Raw genomic sequence first — 27,899 nt, 5'->3', positions numbered from 1 at the left:
TTCTAAACGAGCAACAAGGGCAAAGGTTTCACCGTAGTCGATACCCTCGACTTGGGAGTAGCCTTGAGCCACCAATCCTGCCTTGTTTCGAATCACAATTCCATTGGCATCTTGCTTGTTCTTGAAGATCCATTTGGTCCCAATGACATTATGTTCCTCCTTTGGTCTTGGCACTAATTCCCAGACTTGATAGCGCTCGAAGTTGTGCAGTTCCTCATGCATGGCCATAAGACAATCCTCATCATCGAGCGCTTCCTGTACCTGTTGAGGTTCACAATACGAACAAATGCGTGATGCTCGCAATAATTTTGGATTTGTTGATGAGTGGATACTCCCCGCTTTAAACTTCCAAGCACATGCTTCATGAGATGTGATTTGCGCCTGAGTTTAGAAGCAATCTTGGCAGCACGTCGCCCCAGGATTTTTGGGCTTGTTGCTTGAGGAGCATCAGCTGGAGTATGTTGATTGGTCTTGGTCTTAGCATGGCGGCCCCTTTTGGTTGCCGCAGTGGATGGTTGAGGATCAACGACCTGATCAACCTGATTCTCACCTTGAGTTTCACTAATTTGTTCTTGATCTTGTGGCTCCTCTTGACCTTGATCTTTTGGCTGCACTTGACCTTGATCCTGTGGTTGCACTTGATCTTGGTCTTGAGCAGACTCGGAACCTCGTGTGAGAGCTTGGACATCAGTTGGTGCATCCCCATCTTCGTGTGGTTGATCTTGTCCTTGATCCTGTTCAGATGGTTGAGGGTCTTCACTTGGTTCATCGAAAGCATGTGGGTCTGGTGAGGGTGATGGCTCCACTTGAGTAGCGCATTGAGGGTCTTCACTTGGTTCCTCAGTGGGGAGTATTTGACAAATCCCCATTCTTCTTACGTCTTGGGGAGGAATTTCATGACCTACATCACGAATACCACTTTGCTCCACTTGGGAGCCATTATTTTCATCAAACTCTATGTTACACGTTTCCTCAATAAGTCCGGTGGACTTGTTGAGCATGCGGTACGCATGAGAGTTTGTGGCATAACCAACAAAATTGTCCTCTTGAGCTCTAGAATCAAATTTAGCTAAACGTGCACCTTTCTTGCGAATGAAACACTTACAACCAAACACCCTGAAGTACTTGAGGTTGGGCTTGTTCCCAGTAAGGATCTCATATGGAGTCTTGTTCAAACCTTTGTGGAGGTAGAGCCTATTGGATGCATGACATGCTGTGTTGATGGCTTTGGCCCAAAAGTTATACGGAGATTTGAACTCCGCCATCATTGTTGTTGCCGCGTCCATCAATGTCTGGTTCTTCCTTTCCGCCACACCATTATGTTGAGGGGTGTAAGGTTCTGAATATTGATGCTTGATCCCCTCATCACTAAGCAACTCATCCAAGGTGTAATTCTTGAACTCGGTGCCATTGTCGCCTTTAATCATCATGATCTTTGCTTCATGTTGGCATTGAGCTTCATTAGCAAAGTTGATGACGGTCTGTTGAGTCTCACTCTTCCTCTTGAAGAAGTATACCCAGGTGTATCTTGAGTAATCATCAACAATCACCAAGCAGTACTTTCTGCCCCCAAGACTATCAAAGGATGGAGGACCAAAGAGATCCATGTGAAGGAGTTCCAAGGCCCTCTTGGTGTATATGAGAGTTGTAGGGCGATGAGCAGTTTCATGAATCTTTGCTTCTATACAAGCACTGCAAGCACGATCTCTGGCAAAGCTCACATTTGTTAGTCCACGAACATGGTCTCCTTTGAGGAGGCTTTGCAAAGATCTCATATTGACATGGGCTAGCCGGCGATGCCAGAGCCAACCCACATCAACTTTAGCCATTAGACAAGTCGCGGTTTTAGTGGGTCACTGTGAAATGTTCACCACATAAAGACCGTTTTCGACATATCCAACATAGGCTACTTTAAGAGTCTTGCTCCACAAAAGAGCCACGGTATCACGATCAAAGAATGTGGCAAAACCCATAATAGCTAGCTGACGAACAGAAAGTAAATTGTATGCAAGGGACTCGATAAGCATGACCTTCTCTATCGATAATTCTTGAGAGATGACCACCTTACCAGATCCCAATACCTTAGACGTTGAAGCATCGACATATTGGACATGGGTGGGCATAGATGGAGTAGGATGCACATCCACCACCAAGTCCTTGCTCCCGGTCATATGATTTGTTGCTGCACTGTCGAGCAACCATGACACCCCACCGGAAGCAAACTCCTACAAGAGATCAAGGTTTGGTTTTAGGTACCCATTCTTGAATGGGTCCTTTGATGTTAGAAACAAGGGTCTTAGGAACCCAAATGGCCCATTCAATGTACTCATCATATGAACCAACAAATTTGGCATAAACATGCCCATCATTAGCACGACATAAAACATAAGAAGGATTAAATCTGCCGGCTATGTTGGAAGAGGCAGTTTTGCCTTTCTTGACATTGTTGCCACCTTTCTTGACCCTTTTCTCTTCGAGGGCACTCTCTCCTTCTTTGACAAATATGTCTTTGAGAGTGAGAGACTTCTTATTCTTGTTCTTCCCTTTCCTCTTGGACTTGGATGGGAATCCAAGCCCTTCCTTACCTACCACTTCCTTTTGATTACTCAAAAGGTCATTAAGGTTCTTGTTACCTTGGATACATGTTACAAGGACCTTTTCAAGTTGATCTTTCAACTTAGCATTTTCCTCCACAAGGTGCACATGCTCAAAACAAGGGTTAGTAGCACAAGCATTATCAATTAGAACAAAAGGAGGACAAGTAGAAATCTATTTGGTTAGTTTTACTTGGAGTTGATCATGAGACTCCTTAAGAGAGGCATGAGTGCCCTTCAAGGCCTTGTGGGCATTGTCAAGCGTATCAAACTCCTCCTTGAGTCTGTCATGGTCACCTCTAAGTGCAACCTTTTCAGATTTAAGAACACGAGCAAGTACTGTAGCATGATCAAGCTCTTTTTGCAATTTAGCACAGCCAATGTTGTATGACTCCTCAAGAGCCAAATGAAGGTCACACTCTTTCTCTAGTGCGATACATAACTCGGCAATCTCATCGGCATAGTCACGACTATGCCCTTGCAATTCTGAAATAGTGCCCTCATGAGTCTCAACAAGATCATTAGCCTCACCAAGTTGTTCCAAAAGAGCAACAAAGTGCTTCTTGGATTCACCCTTGATTTTGCACAGGAATTTATCCAACTCATGCTCATCAATATCCACTACATCACTATGATCGACACAATCTAACAATGAAGGAGTAGTAGCGATAGTGGTCTTGATGTTGGGTGTTACCTGATTAATACCTTTGGCCATAAGGCACTTGGCAACTTGGTTCTCGTTGGTGGTGCCGAAGAGTGACACCTTGGGAGAGGAGGTGGCAATGGCCACAGTAGCTGTCGCCATCCCTTCACGACTCGTGTCTTCCTCGTCATCATCGGAGGGATACTCTTCAAGCACCACCATACCCGTAGGATGAGGTTTCTTGATGAAGTTGTTCTTGGATGGAAATGACTTGGCTTTGTATTTACGAATAAGTTTTCCACCATTGTCTTCCCTCTTCTCATAAGGACAATCCGCCATGAAGTGACTCACATTGCCGCAGTTATAGCATGTACTCTCACGCTGCTTTGTCTAGAACCCACTTGAGTTGTTCTTGGAGAAGTTAGGCCTTGAGTTTCTCTTGTTTCCCCAGAACTGCCTTGATGCAAGAGCCATGTGCTCGTGATAGGCAACTTTGTATCTTCCGGGCAGCCATCGTCTTCTTCTTCTTCCTCTTCTTCGTCTGAGACAGCCTTGGCCTTCAAAGCAAGTTTGGCTGATGCCGCCTTTGACCGAACACGAGCAAGAGAATTTTCAGCAGTCTTGTTCATGATATTCATTGCAATGAACTCATCCAACACTTCCCCGGAGGACAAGGTGTGAAAATCTGGCCTCTGATGAATGATCGATGACATGGCCTTATTGAATGGCATGATGGCCTTGAGAAACTTGTGCTTGATCCACATGTCATCCACATCCTTGCTCCCGTGGTCTTTGAGAGCAACAGCGAGAGAAGTCACCCTTCGATAAAGATCTCAAGGGTACTCATATTCCTTCATCACAAACTCATCGACCTCATCAAGAATTACTTCAAAGTTGGACAGTTGAATGCTTGAGCTTCCCTTGTACAACACCATGATGTGCTCCCAACACTCCTTGGACCGTGTGAAAGGACGCAGGTGATAACCCACAAGTATAGGGGATCACAACAGTTTTCGAGGGTAGAGTATTCAACCCAAATTTGTTGATTCGACACATGGGGAAGCCAAAAAATATTCTCAAGTATTAGCAGTTGAGTTGTCAATTCAACCACACCTGAAAGACTTAGTATCTGCAGAAAAGTATCAGTAGCAAGGTAATGTGATAGCAACAGTAGCAACAGTAACCAGTAGCAGCAAAGTGACAGCAGTAGCGACGGAGTAACAGTAGCAGCAGCGACAGCAGTAGCGGCAAAGTAACGTAGCAAGGACCAGTAGGAAAAACTCGTAGACATTGGATCGGTGATGGATGATTATGCCGGATGGTATTCATCATGCAACAGTTATAACACGGAGAGATATGTTACTAACTCCAGTACGTCAATGTAATGTAGGCATATATTTCGTATGTAGTCATACGTGCTTAGGGAAAGAACTTGCAGGCCATTTATTGTCCATCCCTCCCGTGGCAGCGGGGTCCTAGTGGAAACTATGGGATATTAAGGTTCTCCTTTTAATAAAGAACCGGACCAACGCATTAACACTTAGTGACTACATGAACTCCTCATACTATGGTCATCTCCGGGAGTGGTTCCGGCTATTGTCACTCCGGCGTTGCCAGGTCATAACACATAGTAGGTGACTACAACTTGCAAGATAGGATCAAGAACACACATATATTGGCGACAACTTAATAGGTTCAGATCTGAAATCATGGCACTCGGGCCCTAGTGACAAGCATTAAGCATGGCAAAGTAGTAGCAACATCAATCTCATAACATAGTGGATACTAGGGATCAATCCCCGTCAAAACTAACTCGATTACATGATAGATCTCATCCAACCCATCACCGTCCAACAAGCCTACGAGGAGATTACTCACGAACGGTGAAGAGCATCATGGAATTGGTGATGAAGGAAGGTTGGTGATGACAATGACGACGATCTCCCCTCTCCGGAGCCCAGAACGGACTCCAGATCTGCCCTCCAGAGGTAGAACAGGAGGTAGCGGCGCCTCCGTATCGTAAAACGTGATGAACTCTTCTCCCATATTTTTTTTCTGGGCGAAAGGGACTAAATAGAGCTGGAATTGGAGGCGGTGGAGCAACGTGGACCCCAAAAGCCTGCCACACACGGCCGGGGGGGGGGGGCTGGTGGGCTTTTGGGCTCCATGCTCCACCCCTCCGGTTGATTCTTGCGCCAGTATTTTTTATATATTCCACAAAAAATCCCCGTAAATTTCCAGGTCATTCCGAGAACTTTTATTTCTACGCGAAAACAACACCATTGCAATTCTGCTGAAAACAGCGTTAGTCCGGGTTAGTTCCATTCAAATCATGCAAATTAGAGTCCAAAACAACGGCAAAAGAGTTTGGAAAAGTAGATACGACGGAGACGTATCAACTCCCCCAAGCTTAAAACCTTGCTTGTCCTCAAACAATTCAGTTGACAAACTGAAAGAGACAAAAGAAAAACTTTTACGAACTCTGTTTGATCTTGTTGTTGCAATTATGCCTAACTCACATCCAGAATTTCAGCAAGATCACAAGCTAACAACGTAAGCAAATGACATCTAGGTCTCATGGTAAACTCATATCAATGGCATAATCAACTAGCGAGCAAATAATAATAAGTTTCAAACGTCAACACTTCAATCAAAACAATCATGAAGCAGTGTGAACAGATGGTATCTCGCTAGCTCTTTCTAAGATCGCAAAACATAAATGCAGAGCACCTTCAAAGACCAAGGGCTGACTAAACATTGTAATTCATGGCAAAGAAGATCCAGTCACATTCATACTCAACATTAGTCAAAAGCAAAGCATAAAAATGACAGAGGTGCTCTCTAATTGGTGCTTTTATAAGAGGAGGATGACTCAACAGAAACACAAATAGATAGGCCCTTCGCAGAGGGAAGCATTGATTTGCAGAGGTGCCACAGCTCAAGCTTTGAAAACAGAGATAATACTTTTGGGTGGCATGCTTTCATTGTCAATGCAATGACCAAGAGTTTTCACCATATTCCACGCTACACATGCTATAGGCGGTTCCCAAACAGAAAAGTAAAGTTTTGACTCCCCTACCACCGATCAATCACACTCCACGACTAGCCAAATACTCGGGTGCCGTCCATACCAACATCAATCTAGGAGGAGTTTTTTTTGCAATTATCTTTTCGATTTGCGCGTGGAACTGGGCATTCCAATTACCGGCCCCTTTCTCATGAGTGATAGTGAATAAAAACATATCGAGGATAACACGCCTAGCATGGAAGATACTTATAGCCCCCTGTCACCACGTGAGCGGTTCGGGCATGCAAAACAGATTATTTCTTGAAGGTTTAGAGAGTGGCACATGCAAATTTACTTGGAACGACAGGTAGATACCGCATATAGGTAGGTATGGTGGACTCGTATGGAACAACTTTGGGTTTATGGAAGTGGAAGCACAAGAAGTATTCCCGCTTAGTACAAGTGAAGGCTAGAAAAAGACTGGGAAGCGACCAAGTAGAGAGCGACAACAGTCATCAAAATGCATTGAGATTAACCAACATTGAGTGCAAGTGATACGTCTCCAACGTATATATAATTTTTGATACCTCCATGCTATTTTCTTGTCAAACTTTGGATGTTTTGTATGCCTTTTATATCTTTTTTGGGACTAACTTATTAACTCAGTGCCAAGTGCCAGTTCCTGTTTTTTCCATGTTTTTGACCCTTTTCAGAGGAGGATTTTAAACGATGTCCAAACGAAATAAAACTTTCGAAAAGATTTTTTCCGGAACAGAAGATACGCGCTAGACTTGAGAACCAAGGCAGGGGCCAGTAGGGGACCCCACAAGCCCCCTAGGCGCGGCCAGGGGGCCCGCACCTAGCAGGCTTGTGGGCCCCCTGTGGCACGTCTGCCCTACCTCTTCCAGCTAAAAATTTAGAAAAGTTCAAAAACAGCGTGAGAGATCCACGAAAATACTTTTCCACCACCGCAAGCTTATGTCTCCGCAAGATCCCATCTAGGGCACATTCTAGTGCCCTGCCGAAGGGGGGATTTAGATACAGAGGGCTTCTTCATCAACACCATGACCTCTCCGATGATGCATGTGTAGTTCACCATAGACCTTCGGGTCCATAGCTAGTAGCTAGATGGCTTCTTCTCTCTCTTGGATCTTCAATACAAAGTTCTCCACGATCTTCATGGAGATCTATCCGATGTAATCTTCTTTTGCGGTGTGTTTGTCGAGATCCGATGAATTGTGGATTTATGATCAGATTATCTATGAATCTTATTTGAGTTTCTTCTGATCTCTCTTATGCATGATTTCATATTCTTGTAATTCTCTTCGAGTTGTGGGTTTTGTTTGGCCAACTTGACCTATGATTCTTGAAATGGGAGAAGTGCTTGGTTTTGGGTTCATACCGTGCGGCGACCTCTCCCAGTGACAGAAGGGGCAGCGAGGCACGCATCGTGTTGTTGCCATCAAGGGTAAAAAGATGGGGTTTTCATCATTGGTTTGAGTTTATCCCTCTACATCATGTCATCTTTCTTAAAGCGTTACTCTGTTCGTCATGAACTCAATACACTAGATGCATGCTGGATAGCGGTCGATGTGTGGAGTAATAGTAGTAGATGCAGAAAGTATCGGTCTACTTGTCTCGGACGTGATGCCTATATGTATGATCATTGCCTTAGATATCGTTATGACTTTGTGCGGTTCTATCAATTGCTCGATAGTAATTTGTCCACCCACCGTAATATTTGCTATTTTGAGAGAAGCCTCTAGTGAACACTATGGCCCCAGGGTCTACTTCACACCGTATTTTCAGCCTTACTCTTTTACTTCGTTGCACTTTCCGCCTTCAGATCTCACTTTGCCATCAATCTTGAAGGGATTGACAACCCCATTATAGCGTTGGGTGCAAGCTCTTTTGTGTTTGCGCAGGTACTCTGGACTTGACGCGATTCTCCTACTGGATTGATACCTTGGTTCTCAAACTGAGGGAAATACTTACTGCTCTTGTGCTGCATCACCCTTTCCTCTTCAAGGGAAAAACCAACGCAAGCTCAAGAGGCAGTAGAAGGATTTCTGGCGCCGTTGCCGGGGAGGATCAAGTCAAGAACTCATCCAAGTAAGTGTCGCAAACTCATCTCTTGCATTTACTTTTTTGCCTCTCGTTTTCCTCTCCCCACTTCTGAAAAACAAAAAATTTACGAAAATATTTGCCTTTTTCGTTTGCCTTTTTCTCTCGCTTGCTTTCTGTTTGCTTGTGTTGTCATGTGCCTTCAATATGCTTGCATCTTCGCTTGCTTAAAATCTAGTGATATGGATCCTCATCCACTTGCTAATCTCTTTAAGAGATCCAATTATGTTGATCCAATTGCTAGTGAGTTGAGTGCACTTGACTATCTTTATGGAGTTTTGCTTGAGACGTGTGAATCTGAAAATCGTGATGAAGAAATTTATGAAGTGATTCACGAGGCCTTCTTGAATGAAAAGCATGATTGCAATGGTTTCACTATAAATCCTATTAGTGTCAATCATGCTAAAATATGCAAAACCCTAAGCTTGGGGATGCTAGTTTTGCTATGTCCACTACTTGTTGCAATAATCATGATTGGGGTGATGATCTTTCTTATGATCTTGAAAATTTGTTTAACCCTCATCATGATTATGATGTTTGCAACAATATTGAAAGTGGGTTTGGAGAAGTCATGACTTTAGTTGATGATAATCCCACTATTTTTGAAGAGCGTCAACTTTGCATGCATGTGGATCATGAAAAGAATATCCTTTGTGATAGCTATATTGTTGAATTTGATTATGATCCCACATGTAATTGCTGTGAGAGAGGAAAATATTGTGGTAGAAAATTTCATGTTACCAAATCACCTCTCGTTATGTTGAGATTGATATTGTCTCTTTCTTCTTCCTTGCATATGGTAACTATTGGTTTCCTGACAATCTATTTTCCTATAAAATGCATGTGCATAGGAATTATGTTAGACTTAGATATGATTTTCACATGCTTTATGATGCTCTCGTTGTGCTTCAATTATTGTCTTTTGTGTGAGCATCATTGAATTATCTATGCCTAGCTAAGGGCGTTAAACAATAGCGCTTGTTGGGAGGCAACCCAATGAATTTATCTTTTTCTTTCTGTTTTGTTGCGTCCACACCATCATAATTCTATTATGATTGTGTTTTTTGTGTTTCTTTTTGTGTTTGAGCCAAGCAAAACCTTTATTACTAGTTTAGGTGATGGTTGTCTGATCCTACTGGAAAAAGACAGAAACTTTTCGCTCACGAGATTTTTTTTCATTTTTTTCAGAAAGAGCTTTTGAGTTTATTATTTTTTATGCTGGTTGATATGCCTTTTTCCCAGGCATTCGTAATTTTTCTGAATTTTTGAGGTACCATAAATGTACGAAGTATAGAGATTGCTACAGACTAGTCTGTTTTTGACAGATTCTGTTTTTGTTGAGTTGGTTGCTTGTTTTGATGGAACTATGGATAGTATCGGGGGTACTAGCCATGGAAAAGTGAGAATACAGTAATCTAACACCAATATAAATAGAAATTACCTAAAGAGGTGGTAGTTTGTTTTCTTGTGCTAATGATATCACGAGTGTCCGTTTAAGTTTTGTGTTGTGAAGTTTTCAAGTTTTGGGTGATGTTCTCATGGACAAATGGATAAAGAGTGGAAAGAGCTCAAGCTTGGGGATGCCCAAGGCATCCCAAGCCAAATTCAAGGACACCAAAAAGCCTAAGCTTGGGGATGCCCCGAGAAGGCATCCCCTCTTTCGTCTTCAATCCATCGGTAACATTACTTGGAGCTATATTTTTATTCACCACATGATATGTGTTTTGCTTGGAGCGTCTTGTATCGTAGGAGTCTTCTCTTTTTCTTGTGTCACAATCATCCTTGCTGCACACCTTTTGAGAGAGACCCACACTCATCATGAATTTGCAAGAATACTCTTTGTGCTTCACTTATATCTTTTGAGTGGCAATGTTGCTCTATGTGATTCACTTAGATCTTTTAGAGCACGACGGTGCATGACTTGGTAGTTGGTTTGTGCTATGAAAATAGTCCCAAAGGTGATAGGTACCCAAATAGGATACAAAAACTTCCATCTTCATGAGCATTGAGTAGAAAGAGAAGTTTGATTCCTCTCAATTAGTTTTGAGACGTGGATTTGGTAATATTAAGACTTATGTTAGTAGGGTGTTGTGAATCTAGAAATACTTGTGTTGAAGTTAGTGATTCCCGTAACATGCACGTATGGTGAACCGCTATGTTAGGAAGTCAGAGCATAATTGATCTATTGATTGTCATCCTTTGTGTTGCGGTCGGGATCGCGCGAGGGTTAACACCTACCAACCCTTCCCCTAGGAGTATGCATTTAGCACTTTGCTTCGATTACTAATAAAATCTTTCGCAACAAGTATGTGAGTTCTTCATGACTAATGTGAGTCCATGGTATAGATGCACTTTCACCTTCCGTCATTGCTAGCCTCTCTAGTACCGCGCAATTTTCGCCGGTGCACAAACCCACCATATGCCTTCCTCAAAACAGCCACCAAACCTACCTACTATGGCATTCTCATAGCCATTCCGAGATATATTGCCATGCAACTCCCACCGTTCGGTCTCATAACTTGTGCCGTCACTCTCATATTGACATTGCATGATCATAAGATAGCTAGCGAGATGTTTCAACGTCATACACCAAGCTAGATCGTCGCACATCCTGGTACACTGCCGGAGGCATTTCCTATAGAGTCATCATCGTTCGGAGCTTTGAGCTGTGAGTAAATAAAAGTGTGATGATCATCATTATTAGAGCATTGTCCCATGTGAGGAAATAAAAAAGGCCAAAGTTGCCCACAATAAAAAAAGAGAGAAAAAGAGGCCCAAGAGCCCCCCAAAAAAGAGAGAAAAAGAGAGAAGGGACAATGCTACAATCTTTTCGACACTTGTGCTTCAATATAGCACCATGTTCTTCATGATTGAGATCTTCTTGCTTCATCACCACCATATACTAGTGGGAATCTTTATATAACTTGGCTTGTATATTCCAAGGATGGGCTTCCTCAAATTGCCCTAGGTCTTCGTGAGCAAGCAAGTTGGATGCACACCCACTAGTCCTCCTTTGAGCTTTCAAATACTTATAGCTCTAGTGCGTCCTTTGTATGGCAATCCCTACTCATTCACATTGATATCTATTAATGGGCATCTACATAACCCTTTGATATGCTGAGTCAATGTGACCATCTCCTCCTTTTTTGTCTCACAACCACCACCACACTCTATTCCACCTATAGTGCTATATCCATGGCTCACGCTCATGTATTGCGTGATAGTTGAAAAAGGTTTGAGAAAGTAAGAGTGCAAAAACAATTACTTGGCCAATACCGGGGTTGTGCATGATTTAAATTAGTTGTGTGGGGATGATGGAGCATAGCCATACTATATGATTTTGTAGGGATAACTTTCTTTGGCCTTGTTATTTCGAAAGTTCTTGATTACCTTGCTAGTTTGCTTGAAGTATTATTGTTTTCATGTCAATAGCAAACTATTGTTTTGAATCTTACGGATCTGAACATTCATGTCACATGAAAGAAGTTACAAAGGACAACTATGCTAGGTAGCATTCCACATCAAAAATTCAGTCTTTATCACTTCCCTACTCGAGGACGAGCAGGAGTTAAGCTTGGGGATGCTTGATACGTCTCCAACATATCTATAATTTTTGATAGTTCCATGCTATTATCTTGTCAGACATTGGATGTTTTGTATGCCTTTTATATCTTTTTTGGGACTAACTTATTAACTCAGTGCCAAGTGCCAGTTCCTGTTTTTTTCCATGTTTTTGACCCTTTTCAGAGGAGGATTTTAAACGGTGTCCAAACGGAATAAAACTTCCGAAAAGATTTTTTCCGGAACAGAAGATACGTGCTAGACTTGAGAACCAAGGTAGGGGCCAGCAGGGGACCCCACAAGCCCCCTAGGCGCGGCCAGGGGGGCCGTGCCTAGCAGGCTTGTGGGCTCCCTGTGGCACGTCTGCCCTACCTCTTCCGCCTATAAATTCAGAAAAATTCAAAAACTGCGTGAGAGATCCACGAAAATACTTTTCCGCCGCCGCAAGCTTCTGTCTCCGCAAGATCCCATCTGGGGCACGTTCTGGTTCCCTGCCAGAGGGGGGATTCGGATACGGAGGGCTTCTTCATCAACACCATGACCTCTCGGATGATGCGTGAGTAGTTCACCATAGACCTTCGGGTCCATAGCTAGTAGCTAGATGGCTTCTTCTCTCTCTTGGATCTTCAATACAAAGTTCTCCATGATCTTCATGGAGATCTATCCCATGTAATCTTCTTTTGCGGTGTGTTTGTCGAGATCCGATGAATTGTGGATTTATGATCAGATTATCTATGAATCTTATTTGAGTTTCTTCTGATCTCTCTTATGCATGATTTCATATCCTTGTAATTCTCTTGGAGTTGTGGGTTTTGTTTGGCCAACTTGATCTTTGATTCTTGCAATGGGAGAAGTGCTTGGTTTTGGGTTCATACCGTGCGGTGACCTCTCCCAGTGACAGAAGCGGCAGCGAGGCACGCATCGTGTTATTGACATCAAGGGTAAAAAGATGGGGTTTTCATCATTGTTTTGAGTTTATCCCTCTACATCATGTCATCTTGCTTAAAACGTTACTCTATTCGTCATGAACTCAATACACTAGATGCATGCTGGATAGCGGTCGATGTGTGGAGTAATAGTAGTAGATGCAGAAAGTATCAGTTTACTTGTCTCAGACATGATGTCTATATGTATGATCATTGCCTTAGATATCGTCATGACTTTGCGCGGTTCTATCAATTGCTCGACAGTAATTTGTTCACCCACCGTAATATTTGCTATTCTGAGAGAAGTCTGTAGTGAACACTATGGCCCCGGGTCTACTTCACACCATATTTTCAGCCTTACTCTTTTACTTCGTTGCACTTTTCGCCTTCAGATCTCACGTTGCAATCAATCTTGAAGGGATTGACAACCCCTTTATAGCGTTGGGTGCAAGCTCTTTTGTGTTTGTGCAGGTACTCTGGACTTGACGCGATTCTCCTACTGGATTGATACCTTGGTTCTCAAACTGAGGGAAATACTTACTGCTCCTGTGTTGCATCACCCTTTCCTCTTCAAGGGAAAAACCAATGCAAGCTCAAGAGGCAGCAACAAGCATGAGTAGGACATAAATCACCATGAACATTAATATCATAGAGGCTATGTTGATTTTGTTTTCAACTACATGCGTAAACATGCGCCAAGTCAAGCCACTTGAATCATTCAAAGGGGGATACCATCCTACCATACTATATCATAGTCATCTCAAAATTCATGTTGGCATCCAAGACAAACCATGATAAGCACCTAGCTAATTAAGCATGGCATCAGAAACTATGATCTCTAAGTTGTCATTGCAAACATGTTTCTCTCACAACAAAGCTGAATTTAAGAACGATGAGCTAGTCATATTTACAAAAACAAAATGGATCGAGTTCATACCAGCTTTTCCAGGCTCAGTCACTTCGTCATATATCGTCATTATTGCCTTTCACTTGCACGACCGAATGATGTGAACAATAATAAGAGTGCTCGTGCATTGGACTAAGCTGGAATCTGCAGGCAAACACAAAGGAGAAGACAAGGTAATATGGCTCTTTGATAGATAAACAGATATGCATGCGAGACCCACTAAACATTCTAACCATGGTCTTCTACCTTGACCCAAAGAAAAAGAAAACTATTTACACGGGAAAGCTCCCAACAAGCAAAAGAAGAAAAACAAAATCTTTTTTTTGGTTTTCTCAAACTAGACAAACACACGAGAAGAAAGCGAGAAAAAGAAATAAACTAGCATGGATGATACAGTGGCAAAGTGTGAACACCGACTAACAAAGTGAAAGCGTAAGCAAGAATATAAAGTCGGTGAGAAACACGTACTCCCCCAAGCTTAGGCTTTTGACCTAAGTTGGTCTACTCCCATGGATGGTCCGGGCGATACCCAAAATCATAATGGGGGTTGTACGAGAGCGCGGTAGCCACTGCCTGAATAGCTGCCTCACGGAGGCGAGCAACCTTTGCCTCCCTCTCATACTCCTCTTCCTCTCCTCTGGTTATGTAATATCTCCGTTTTACCTGAAAGTCAAAGAAGGCAGGAGGAGGAAGGGTAATATGGAAAACACGCTGTCGGTTAAAGATTAACTGGTATAGGAGGGATTCATTATCCCCCTCAAGGAACTGATAATGTGTCATAGCGGCGCGATCAAGGAAAGCTGTATGGAGCGGGGGATCTCCTTCGCGGATGGGTGATACGTCTCAAACGTATCTATAATTTTTGATGGTTTCATGCTATTATCTTGTCAACTTCGGATGTTTTATATACCTTTTATATCTTTTTTTGGGACTAACTTATTAATTCAGTGCCAAGTGCCAGTTCCTGTTTTTCTGTGATTTTGACTCTTTTCAGATCTGATTTTGGAACGGAGTCCAAACGGAATAAAATCCCCGAAATGAATTTTTCCGGAACGGAAGAAGATCGGGGGACTTGAGGGCTAAGGCAGGAGGCCCACAGGGAGCCCACAAGCCCTGTCACCGCGGCCAGGGGGGGGGCACCAGGCTTGTGGCCTCCCTGGTGCTCCCCTGCCCTAGCTCTTTGGCCTATATATTCCCTAAAATCCCAAAAAAAATCAGGGCGTCCATGAAACCACTTTTCCGCCGCCGCAAGCTTCCGTTTTCGCGAGATCTCATCTGGGGACCCTTCCCGGTGCCCTGCCGGAGGGGACTTTGGAGCTGGAGGGCTTCTACATCAACATCATTGCCTCTCCAATGACTCGTGAGTAGTCTACTTCAGACCAATGGGTCCGTAGTTAGTAGCTAGATGGCTTCTTCTCTCTCTTGGATCTTCAATACAAAGTTGTCCATGATCTTCATGGAGATCTATCCGATGTAATCCTCTTGGCGGTGTGTTTGCCGAGATCCGATGAATTGTGGATTTGTGATCAGATTATCTATGAATTATATTTGAGTCTTTGCTGATTTCTTATATGCATGATTTGATATCCTTGTAAGTCTCTTCGAGTCTTGGGTTTTGTTTGGCCAACTAGATCTATGATTCTTGCAATGGGAGAAGTGCTTGGTTTTGGGTTCATACCGTGGGTGACCTTTCCCAGTGGCAAAAAGGGTAGCAAGGCACACATCGTGTTGTTGCCATCAAGGGTAACAAGATGGGCTTCCATCATAGATTTGAGATTGTCCATCTACATCATGTCATCTTGCTTAAGGCGTTACTTTGTTCTTATGAACTCAATACACTAGATGCATGCTGGATAGCGGTCCACGTGTGGAGTAATAGTAGTAGATGCAGAAAGTATCGGTCTACTTGTTTTGGACGTGATGCCTATAGATATGATCATTGCCATAGATAACGTCATGACTTTGCGCGGTTCTATCAACTGCTCGACAGTAATTCATTCACCCACCGTCTACTTGCTTTCATGAGAGACGCCACTAGTGGACACTACGGCCCTCGGGTCTATTTACAACTATCATCTCAACTTTCAGTTTTACTTTGCTTTGTTTACTTTTTGCTTTCATTTCTCACTTTGCAAACAATCTATAAGGGATTGACAACCCCTTCATAGCGTTGGGTGCAAGCTCTTTGTGTTTGTGAAGGTACTTGTGACTTGACGCGATCCTCCTACTGGATTGATACCTTGGTTCTCAAACTGAGGGAAATACTTACCGCCGCTATGCTACATCACCCTTTCCTCTTCAAGGGAACACCAACGCAAGGCTCCAAGGCCGCGGGGGAATCCTTTGCATATTTGCCAAGGAAATCCCTATAGGCATAGCCCGTAGCAGAAGGATTTCTGGCGCCGTTTCCGGGGAAGGTCTTTTGTTGCAGCAGCAATGGGTACTCCAAGAAAATTTGCTATGCGAGTGGCATAGATCCCACCAAAGAATTCCCCTTCATTAGCATTATTATTTAGCATGCAAAGCTCAAGAACAGGGTCACCAAGGCAGCAAAAATACGCGACGTATAAGGCACTAGAGCAAAAACTAATTGGACCAATGGAGGAGTCACATACCAAGGAGCAATTTCCCCAAAACAGCTTGGTGAATGGTGCTTTGCACAAGGAGATCTAAAATCGCAGCAAGAAGAGCAAGAACACGGGTTTGAGCTGCGAAACGGTTTTTTCTGGAGGTAGGAGAAGCAGATGGGAGCTAGAATGAGTGGAGGTGGTACACGTGGGCCCCACAAGCCTGGTAGGCGCGGCCAGGGGGGTGCCCGCGCCTTTAGGGCTTGTGGCCCACTCGTGCAGCCCCCTGACTAGTTCTTCGTCTTAGAATTTTTCAAAAATTCCAGAAAAAATCATACTTGATTTTCAGGACGTTGGGAGAACTTTTATTTTCGGGGTACTTTTCTATGGACGCTAAAAGCAGAAAACAGGTAAAACTAAACTAAATCTATCATTTTTCTTCTAAGCAACCTAAGGTGAAAGCTTGGAACAGAGGGTTGTGACTCCTCGGTTCATCCATCCCATGGTCATCGAAAGAAATCCGTCAATGAGGTTGATCAAGTCTCCTTGACAAACTTTTTCGAATCGCATAAAAAGGAACGGAGAATTTTCGAATAGTCACTAGGTTACCTCAATGGGTATGTGCATATCCCCAACAAGCAAATCATACTTCATCTTGACAGTAGGTATAGGGCATTCAAAGCTCCGAATAAGAATCGATGAAGTCTTTTCGATAGCTTTGTGCAATGTACTTGATATTGTTTCTTCGGGAAGTGCACCGTATGCTCATTACCATTGACATGGAAAGTGACGTTGCCTTTGTTGCAATCAATAACAGCCCCTGCAGTGTTTAAAAAGGGTCTTCCAAGGATGACCGCCATGGCATCATCCTCGGGAATATCTAGGATAACAAAGTCCGTTAAGATAGTAACGTTAGCAACCACAACAGGCACATCCTCGCTAATGCTGATAGGGAAATCAGCTGATTCGTCGGCCATTTGCAGAGAGATTTCAGTGGGTGTCAACTTATCCAGTTCAAGCCTACGATAAAGAGAGAGAGGCATAACACTAACACCGGCTCCAAGGTCGCATAAAGCAGTTCTAACGTAGTTGCCTTTAATGGAGCAAGGTATAGTGGGCACTCCGGGATCACCTAGTTTCTTAGGAGTTCCACCCTTGAAGGTGTAATTAGCGAGCATGGTGGAAATCTCAACCTCAGGTATCCTCCTCTTCTTAGTCACAATATCCTTCATGTACTTAGCATACGGAGACATTTTGAGCATATCTGTGAAACATATTTGCAGAAATACAGGTCTAATCATTTCAACAAATCGCTCAAAATCCTCATCATCCTTTTTCGTGGATGGTTTGGGAGGAAAGGGCATGGGTTTCTGAACCCATGGTTCTCTTTCTTTAACATGCTTCCTAGCAGTGAAGTCATTCTTATCGTATCTCCTATTCTTAGGTTGTGGGTTATCAAGATCAACAGGTTCAATCTCCACATCCTTATCATTGCTAGGTTGAGCATCATCATGAACATCACTATTGATGTTATCATTAGGCTCATGTTCATCACCAGATTGTGTTTCGACATCAGAAACAGAGACATCGTTTGGACTCTGGGGTGTAACAGCAACATGGTTGCTAGCGTGCAAGTTCCTATCATCTTTCTTCTTCTTCCTAGGATGACTAGGTGCATCAGTGATAACTCCTTGAGAATCTTGTTCAATTCTCTTAGGATGACCCTCAGGATACAAAGGTTCCTAGGTCATTCTACCGCGTCTAGTGACGACTCTGACAGAATTGTCATTCATCTCATTGAGCAAGTCATTTTGGGCGTTAAGTACTTGTTCTACTTGAGTATGTTTACTCAAGAGCTTAAGATCATTGCCGTTTCTGTCCACACAACCACTTAGATGACTAAGCATACGAGCATTCTGTTCCATTTGTCTGCTAACATAATCATTGAAACTTTGTTGTTTGGCAACAAAGTTATCAAATTCATCCAGGCATAAGCTAGCAGGTTTATCAAAATGAATATCACTCTCATTGAATCTACGAAGAGAATTTACCTCTACTACCTGTACCGGGTTATCAAGACCATGGATCTCTTCGATAGGTGGTAGATTCTTGACATCTTCAGATTTAATGCCTTTCTCTTTCATAGATTTCTTAGCTTCTTGCATATCTTCAGGACTGAGGAATATGATACCTCTTTTCTTGGGAGTTTGCTTTGGAGGTGGTTCGGGAATAGTCGAAGCATTCTCAGCTTGTTCTACGGTTCGTTCCCTAAAAACACAACCGGCACAACTATCTAGGTGGTCCTTAGAAGCATCGGTAAGTCCATTATAGAAGATATCAAGTATTTCATTCTTCTCAAGAGGGTGATCAGGCAAAGCATTGAGTAGCTGGACGAGCCTCCCCCAAGCTTGTGGGAGACTCTCTTCTTCAACTTGCGCAAAGTTTTATATTTCCTGCAAGGCAACTTGCTTCTTATGGGCAGGGAAATATTTCTCAGAGAAGTAGTAGATCATATCCTGGGGACTACGCACACAGCCAGGAGCAAGAGAAGTGAACCAAGTCTTAGCATCATCCTTTAGTGAGAAAGGAAACAACTTAAGGATATAGTAGTGGCGGATCTTTTCCTCACTCGTGAATAGGGTGGCTATATCGTGCAGTTTGGTAAGATGGGCTACAAACGTTTCAGACTCATAACCGTGAAAAGGATCAGATTCGACCAGAGTGATTAACTCAAGGTCGACAGATAATTCATAAATCCTTATCGGTCACAAAGATAGGCGAAGTAGCAAACTTCGTGTCGTATTTCATCCTAGTGTTCAAAGATTTTTCTTTCCACTTGCGCAGTAATTTATCAACATCATAGCTATCCTTACGAGAAGGAAAGTCCTTAGCTATCCCTCCCTCCATAACATAACCCTCGGGCATAACAGGCAATTCATATCTAGGAGAGCTAGTTCTAACAGGCAAAATAGCAAGTTCTACTTGAATAATCTCAGCAGTTTCAGAAGTATCATCACATCTAGCAGCAACTCTAGCAATTTGTGCATCAAGGAATGCACCAAGTGGCAAAGCAGTATCAAGCATAGCATCATCACAAGCATCATGGACAGCAGAAGTAGCATCATCAAGCACAGGCGACACATCAAAATTTCTAGCAGGAGGTGGTGTCGCAAACTTACTCATAACTGAAGGTGAATCAAGTGCAGAGCTAGATGGCAGTTCCTTACCCGTCCTCGTAGTTGAGGGCAAGACTTTAGTTTTTGGATCTCTTGGATTCCTCATAGTAATCAGCAGACGTAAATCCCAAGTGACTCAGAGAATATAGTTGTGCCTCCCCGACAACGGCGCCAGAAAAAGGCACGTTGACGAGAGACTATTCCTGACTTTGGCTTCCCCGGCAACGACGCCAGAAAAAGGTCTTGATAACCCACAAGTATAGGGGATCGCAACAGTTTTGAGGGTAGAGTATTCAACCCAAATTTGTTGATTCGACACAAGGGGAAGCCAAAGAATATTCTCAAGTATTAGTAGTTGAGTTGTCAATTCAACCACACCTGAAAGACTTAGTATCTACAACGAAGTATCAGTAGCAAGGTAATGTGATAGCAATAGTAGCAACAGTAACCAGTAGCAGCAAAGTGACAACAGCAGCGACAGAGTAACAGTAGTAGCAGCGACATCAGTAGCGGCAAAGTAACGTAGCAAGCACCAGTAGGATAAACTCATAGGCATTGGATCGGTGATGGATGATTATGCCGGATGGTATTCATCATGCAACAGTTATAACACGGAGAGATATGTAACTAACTCTAGTTCGTCAATGTAATGTAGGCATGTATTCCGTATGTAGTCATACGTGCTTAGGGAAAAGAACTTGCATGCCATCTATTGTCCATCCCTCCCGTGGCAGCGGGGTCCTAGTGGAAACTACGTGACATTATGGTTCTCCTTTTAATAAAGAACCAGACCAACACATTAACACTTAGTGAATACATGAACTCCTCATACTATGATCATCTCCGGGAGTGGTTCCGGCTATTGTCACTCCGGGGTTACCGGGTCATAACACATAGTAGGTGACTACAACTTGCAAAATAGTATCAAGAACACACATATATTGGCGACAACATAATAGGTTCAGATATGAAATCATGGCACTCGGGCCCTAGTGACAAGCATTAAGCATGGCAAAGTAGTAGCAACATCAGTCTCAGAACATAGTGGATACTAGGGATCAATCCCCGTCACCGTCGATTACATGATAGATCTCATCCAACCCATCACCGTCCAGCAAGCCTACGATGAGATTACTCACGAACGGTGAAGAGCATCATGGAATTGGCGATGAAAGAAGGTTGGTGATGACGATGGCGATGATCTCCCCTCTCCGGAGCCTAGAACGGACTTCAGATCTGCCCTCCAAAGGAGGAACAGGAGGTGGCGGCACCTCCGTATCATAAAACGCGATGAACTCTTCTCCCTGATTTTTTTCCGTGCGGAAGGGACTAAATAGAGTTGGACTTGAAGGCGGTGGAGCAACGTGGGCCCCACAAGCCTGCCAGGCGCGACCAGGGGGGCCCGTGCCTGGTGGGTTGGTGGGCTCCAAGCTCCACCCCTCTGATTGATTCTTGCACCGGTATTTTTATATATTCGACAAAAAATCCCCGTAAATTTCCAGGCCATTCCGAGAACTTTTATTTCTGCGCAAAAACAACACCATGGCAATTCTGTTGAAAACATCGTTAGTCCGGGTTAGTTCCATTCAAATCATGAAAATTAGAGTCCAAAATAAGGGCAAAAGAGTTTGGAAAAGTAGATACGACGGAGACATATCAATAGGTGAGGGAGATCTTCAGGAGGTACTGCAGACTGAAGAATGAACAGTGCGGAGTGATTATATTGATTGTCCGCTTCTTCTCTTGGAGTGAGGTTGCTTGGGTCATGAGGATGGAAGCCTTGTTGAATGATTCTCCATAAGTTTGTTGGGCTGTGATTCGAATGAGACTTAACGGAAAACACCGAGTTAGCAAAGTCACCCTTAGGAGGCGGACCTAGGTTATTTATATGCAGTGTAGGAACCGGTCCTCCATAGACCGGGGGAGGATGAACTGCGGCAAAAGTTCCTGTCCCATTTTTGGTTCTAGGGTAAGAGGTTTGAGTGCCATTAGCCCCTTCCTTGTCGGAAATGGCCTCCGACTCCACAATAGTGGGTTTAACCACTAACACGGGGTAGGGAGAAGTCTTCAACCCCTCGAACAATTCTTTAAGCATGGTTTTGACTTCGATCGTCATGGACGTCTTGAGTGAGGCCATAGCCTCATTCAAGTCGTCCCGTGTGACCGAATTCGTTGCCATGGCCTCGGATGGTACACTCGTCACTTTTCCATCGTCAACCATACTCTTTAGGTGATTAAACCCTTAATAAAGAGATGTAGCTCTGATACCAATTGAAAGGATCGAAATGGTTGACTAGAGGGGGGGGGGGTGAATAGGCAACTACCGTTTTTAGCTTTTCTTAACAAGTTACAATTAATCAACAAAAGGTTCTCTAGATGAACAACTAGGTGAGCAACCTATATGATGTAATCAACTATAACAACAATAAGCAAGAATACAATACACCACAATACAAGGGAATACAAAGTAAAGGTAAGAGATAACCGCAAGTGGAACCGGTGGAGACGAGGATGTGTTACCGAAGTTCCTTCCCTTTGACAGGAAGTACGTCTCCGTTGGAGCGGTGTGGAGGCACAATGCTCCCCAAGAAGTCACTAGGACCACCGTATTATCCTCACGCCCTCACACAATGCGACATGCCATGATTCCACTATTGGTGCCCTTGAAGGTGGCGACCGAACCTTTACAAACAAGGTTGGGGCTATCTCCACACAATGCTCGGAGGCTCCCAACAAGACCACGGAGCTTCACCACAATGGATATGGCTCCGAGGTGACCTCAACCGTCTAGGGCGCTCAAACACCCAAGAGTCACAAGATCCACAAGGGATTAGTAGGGGAATCAATTTTCTCTTGGTGGAAGTGTAGATCTTGGCCTTCTCAACCAATCCCTAGGAAATCAACAAGTTTGATTGGCTAGGGAGAGAGATTGGGCACATATGAGCTGAGGGAGCAACAATGGAGTCTTGGAGGGTCAAAGGTAGGGTTCTTGAAGTGGAAGAACCCTTTATATAGTGAGGGAACAAATCCAACCGTTACCCTCACTCTCAACACGAGCAGGGCGGTACTATCGCTGCCCCTCCAACGGTACTACCGCCAGCTCCAGTGGTACTACCGCTAGGACAGAGCGGTACTACCGCTGAGCCCATGGTAATGCAAGGACTACTACTGGGCCTAGCACCACCAAGAAAGTCTTCGCAAAAAGCCCGACGCAGTACAGCCGCAAGGAAAGCGGTACTACGGTCTTGGAGCGGTACTACCGCTGGCCAGGGGCGGTACTACCGCCAGCTCCAGCGGTACTACCGCTAGGACCAGGGCGGTACTACCACTCACCTCCAGCGGTACTACCGCCACACGCCTTTTTGCAAGATAGAGAGAAAGAAGAGAGGGTGAACAAGCACCATAGTTGCAAGGGAAAAGAGATGGAGATAAAATGTGTGCGTGCGAGATTGATTCCACCCAAACCTTTCCGACACGGATCCCCTCTTAATAGTACGGCGTTCCTACGACTCAAAACCACCAAAGAAAATCGTAGAAGACACCGTGCTTCAATTCCACGGAGGGGTGCCGAATCGTCTTGTGCCTTTGTCATGTATTATCTGAAATGCTCAATGCACACGATTAGTCCACTGAGGTACTATCATCAATCACCAAAATTACTTAGATATAAATATGCCCTAACAGTAGATGTTATCTTGAGTAGAACACAAAATGTTTTGTGGGCGTTGATGTTTGATTTTCTGCCCTCCTTAGTCTTTTCTCGATTCGGCAGTATTGTTTGATTAAAGCGGCCCAGAGCGACATTACTCGTACGCTTACGAGAGACTGGATTCATCGACCAACATGCGACTTGTTGCATAAAGATGACTAGCGGGTGTCGATTTCTTCAACTTTAGTTGAATTGAATTTGACCGAGGCGGTCCTTGGAGAGAGGTTAAATAGCAATTTGTACATCTCCGTTGTGGTTTTTGCGTAAGTAAGATGCGATCTTACTAGATACCCATAGCAGCCACGTAAAACATGCAACAACAAATTAGAGGACGTCTAACTTGTTTTTGCAGGGTATGCTTGTGATGTGATATGGCCAAAGACATGATGTGATATATTGGATGTATGAGATGATCATGTTGTAATAGTTAATATCGACTTGCACGTCGATGCTACGGCAACCGGCATGAACCATAGGATTGTCTTTAAACTAACATTTGTGTTTGAAGATGCGTTTACTATATTGCTAGGTTGTAGCTTTAGTAGTAATAGCATAGGTAGCACGACAAACTCGATGGCGGCACGATGATGGAGATCATGATGATGGGGATCATGGTGTGGTGCCGGTGACAAGAAGATCATGCCGGTGCTTTGGTGATGGAGATCAAGAAGCACAAGATCAGGGCCATATCATGTCACTTATGAATTGCATGTGATGTTAGTCCTTTTATGCACCTTATCTTGCTTAGAACGACTGTAGCATTTCGAGACACCACGTGATGATCGGGTGTGATAGACCCAACGTTCACATACAACGGGTGCAAAACAGTTGCACACGCGGAACACTCGGATTAAACTTGACGAGCCTAGCATGTGCATACATGGCCTCGGAACACAAGAGACCAAAAGGTCGAGCATGAATTGTATAGTTGATATGATTATCATAGAGATGTTTACCAGCGAAACTATACTCAACTCACGTGATGATCGTACTTGAGTTAGTGAATTTGGATCATGCAGCACTCAAATGACTAGAGGGATGTATTTTTTGAGTAGGAGTTTATTAGTAATTTGATTAGTTAAACTCTAATTGTCTTGAACATAGTCTAAGTCCACTTTGCAATATTTTATGTTGTAGATCAATGGTTCACGCGGTAGCAACCATCAATTTCAATACGTTCCTAGAGAAAGCTAAGTTGAAAGATGATGGAAGCAACTTTGTAGACTGGGCACGTAATCTTAGGCTCATCCTACAAGCTAGGAAAAAGAATTATGTCCTTGATGCTGTGCTAGGAGATGAACCACCCGCTACGTCTGACCAAGATGTTTGGAACGCTTGGCAATCGCGTAAGGTGGATTACTCAGTAGTTCAATGTGCACTCTTGTATGGCTTAGAACCGAGACTTCAACGATGTTTTGAGCATCATGGAGCATATGAGATGTTCCAGGAGTTGAAGTTTATCTTTCAGAAGAACGCCCGGATCGAGAGGTATGAGACCTCCAATAAATTCTATGCTTGCAAGATGGAGGAGAATTCGTCTGTCAGTGAACATGTGCTCAAAATGTCTGGGTACTCAAACCATCTAGCTGAGCTGGGGATTGAACTCCTGCAAGAGGCTATCACTGACAGAATTCTTTAGTCATTGCCACCTAGCTATAAGAGTTTTGTGTTGAACTATAACATGCAAGGGATGAACAAGTCACCCGACGAGTTATCCGCGATGCTGAAAGTCGCAGAGTCAGAACTCCGGAAAGAGCATCAAGTGTTGATGGTCAATAAGACCACCGGTTTCAAGAGAAACGACAAAGGCAAGAAGGGTAACTCCAAGAAGAGCGGCAAAACTGGTGCCAATCTGATGAAAAAACCCAAGGTTGGACCTAAGCCGAAAACAAACTGTTATTATTGCAAGGGGATGGGTCACTGGAAGCGCAACTGCCCCAAGTATTTGGCTGATAAGAAGGCGGCTAAAGAAAAATCATATATATGTGATATACATATTATTGATGTGTACTTAACCAACTCTCGTAGTAGTGCCTGGGTATTTGATACCGGTTCTGTTGCTCATATTTGCAACTCGAAGCAGAAACTGCGGAATAAACGAAGGCTGGCGAAGGATGAAGTGACGATGCGCATGGGAACTGGTTCCAAGGTTGATGCAATCGCCGTTGGCACATTCTCACTTCAGTTACCATCCGGATTAATTATGAACTTAAATAATTGTTATTTAGTGTGTGCGTTAAGCATGAACATTATATCTGGATCTTGTTTATTGCGAGACGGTTACTCATTTAAGTCAGAGAATAATGGTTGTTTTTTTTCTATGAGTAATATCTTTTATGGTCATGCACCCATTGTGAGAGGATTGTTCATATTGAATCTTGATTGTGATGACACACATATACATAACATTGAGACCAAAAGATGTGGAGTTAACAATGATAGCGCCACGTTTTTGTGGCACTGCCGCTTAGGTCATATTGGAGTAAAGCGCATGAAGAAACTCCATTCCGATGGACTTTTGGAGTCACTTCATTTTGAATCACTTCACACGTGTGAGCCATGCCTCATGGGAAAGATGACTAAGACTTCGTTCTCCGGAACAATGGAGCGTGCAAGTGACTTGTTGGAGATCATACATACCGATGTGTGCGGTCCAATGAGTGTGGAGGCGCGCGGCGGATATCGTTATTTTCTCACCTTCACTGACAATTTGAGTAGGTATGGATATATCTACTTGATGAAGCACAATTCTGAAACATTTGAGAAGTTCAAGCAATTTCAGTGTGAAGTTGAAAATCATCATAACAATAAGGTCAAGTTCCTACGTTCTGATCATGGGGGTGAATATCTCAGTTTCGAGTTTGGTGCTCACTTAAGACAATGTGGAATAGTTTCACAGTTGACACCTCCTGGAACACCACAACATAATGGTGTGTCCGAACGTCGTAATCGTACTTTGTTAGATATGGTGCGATCTATGATGTCTCTTACCGATTTGCTGTTATCGTTTTGGGGTTATGCCTTAGGGACAGCTGCATTCACTTTAAATAGGGCACCGTCGAAATCCGTTGAGACAACACCATATGAGCTATGGTATGGCATGAGGCCAAAGTTGTCGTTTCTTAAAGTTTGGGGATGTGATGCTTATGTCAAAAAGCTTCAGCCTGAAAAGGTGGAACCCAAAGCGGAAAAGTGCGTCTTCATAGGTTACCCAAAGGAGACAGTTGGTTACACCTTCTATCTCATATCCGAGGGCAAAGTGTTTGTTGCTAAGAACAAAGCTTTTCTTGAGAAGGAGTTTCTCTCAAAAGAATTGAGTGGGAGGAAGATAGAACTTGATGAGGCTGTAGAACCTCTACTCCCTCTAGATGGTGGCACAGGGCAGGGGGAAACCTCTGTTGAAGAGACGCCGGTTGAGGAGGAAGCTAATGATGATGGTCATGAAGCTTCAGATCAAGTTGCTATCGAAGCTCGCAGATCGACAAGATCACGTACTGCTCCTGAGTGGTATGGTAATCTTGTCTTATCAATCATGTTGTTAGACAACAATGAACCTGCGAATTATGAATAAGCAATGGTGGGCCCGGATTCCAACAAATGGCTGGAAGCCATGAAGTCCGAGATAGGATCTATGTATGAAAACAAAGTGTGGACTTTGGAAGTATTACCTGAAGGTTGCAAGGCTATTCAAAACAAATGGATCTTTAAGAAAAAGATAGACGCGGACGGTAATGTAATCGTTTATAAAGCTCGACTTGTGGATAAGGGTTTTTCACAAGTTCAAGGAGTTGACTACGATGAGACGTTCTCACCGGTAGCGATGCTTAAATCCGTTCGAATCATGTTAGCAATATCTGCATTTTTTGATTATGAAATCTGCAGATGGATGTCAAAACGGCGTTCCTTAACGATTTTCTCAAGGAAGAGTTGTATATGATGCAACCCGAAGGTTTTGTCGATCCAAAGAATGCTAACAAAGTGTGCAAGCTCCAGCGATCCATTTATGGACTGGTGAAGCATCTCGGAGTTGGAATACGCGCTTTGATGAGGTGATCAAAGCATTTGGGTTTATACAAGTTGTTGGAGAATCTTGTATTTACAAGAAAGTGAGTGGGAGCTGTGTGGCGTTTCTAATATTATATGTGGATGACATATTGCTGATTGGAAACAATGTGGAGTTTTTAGAGAGCCTAAAAGATTACTTGAAAAAATGTTTTTCAATGAAATACCTAGGAGAAGATGCTTACATATTAGGCATTAAGATCTATAGGGATAGATCGAGGCGCGTAATAGGACTTTCACAAAGCACATACCTTGATAAAGTTTTGAAGAAGTTTAAAATGGAGCAGTCCAAGAAGGGGTTCTTGCCAGTATTACAAGGTATAAAGTTGAGTAAGAATCAGTGTCCAGTAACTGCGGAATATAGAGAAAAGATGAGTACCGTCCCCTATGCTTTAGCCATAGGGTCAATCATGTATGCAATGCTGTGCGCTAGACCGGACGTCAGCCTGGCCATAAGTGTGGCAGACATGTTTCAAAGTAATCCAGGAGTGGATCACTGGACGACAGTCAAGAATATTCTAAAGTACCTGAAAAGGACTAAGGAAATATTTATCGTTTATGGAGGTGGCGAAGAGCTCGTCGTAAAGGGTTACGTCGATGCAAGCTTTGACACTGATCCGGAT

The sequence above is a fragment of the Hordeum vulgare genome, chromosome 5H (genome assembly GCF_904849725.1).
Source record: "Hordeum vulgare subsp. vulgare chromosome 5H, MorexV3_pseudomolecules_assembly, whole genome shotgun sequence".
NCBI classification, from domain to species: Eukaryota; Viridiplantae; Streptophyta; class Magnoliopsida; order Poales; family Poaceae; genus Hordeum; species Hordeum vulgare.
Note: the sequence above shows the minus strand (reverse complement) of the source record.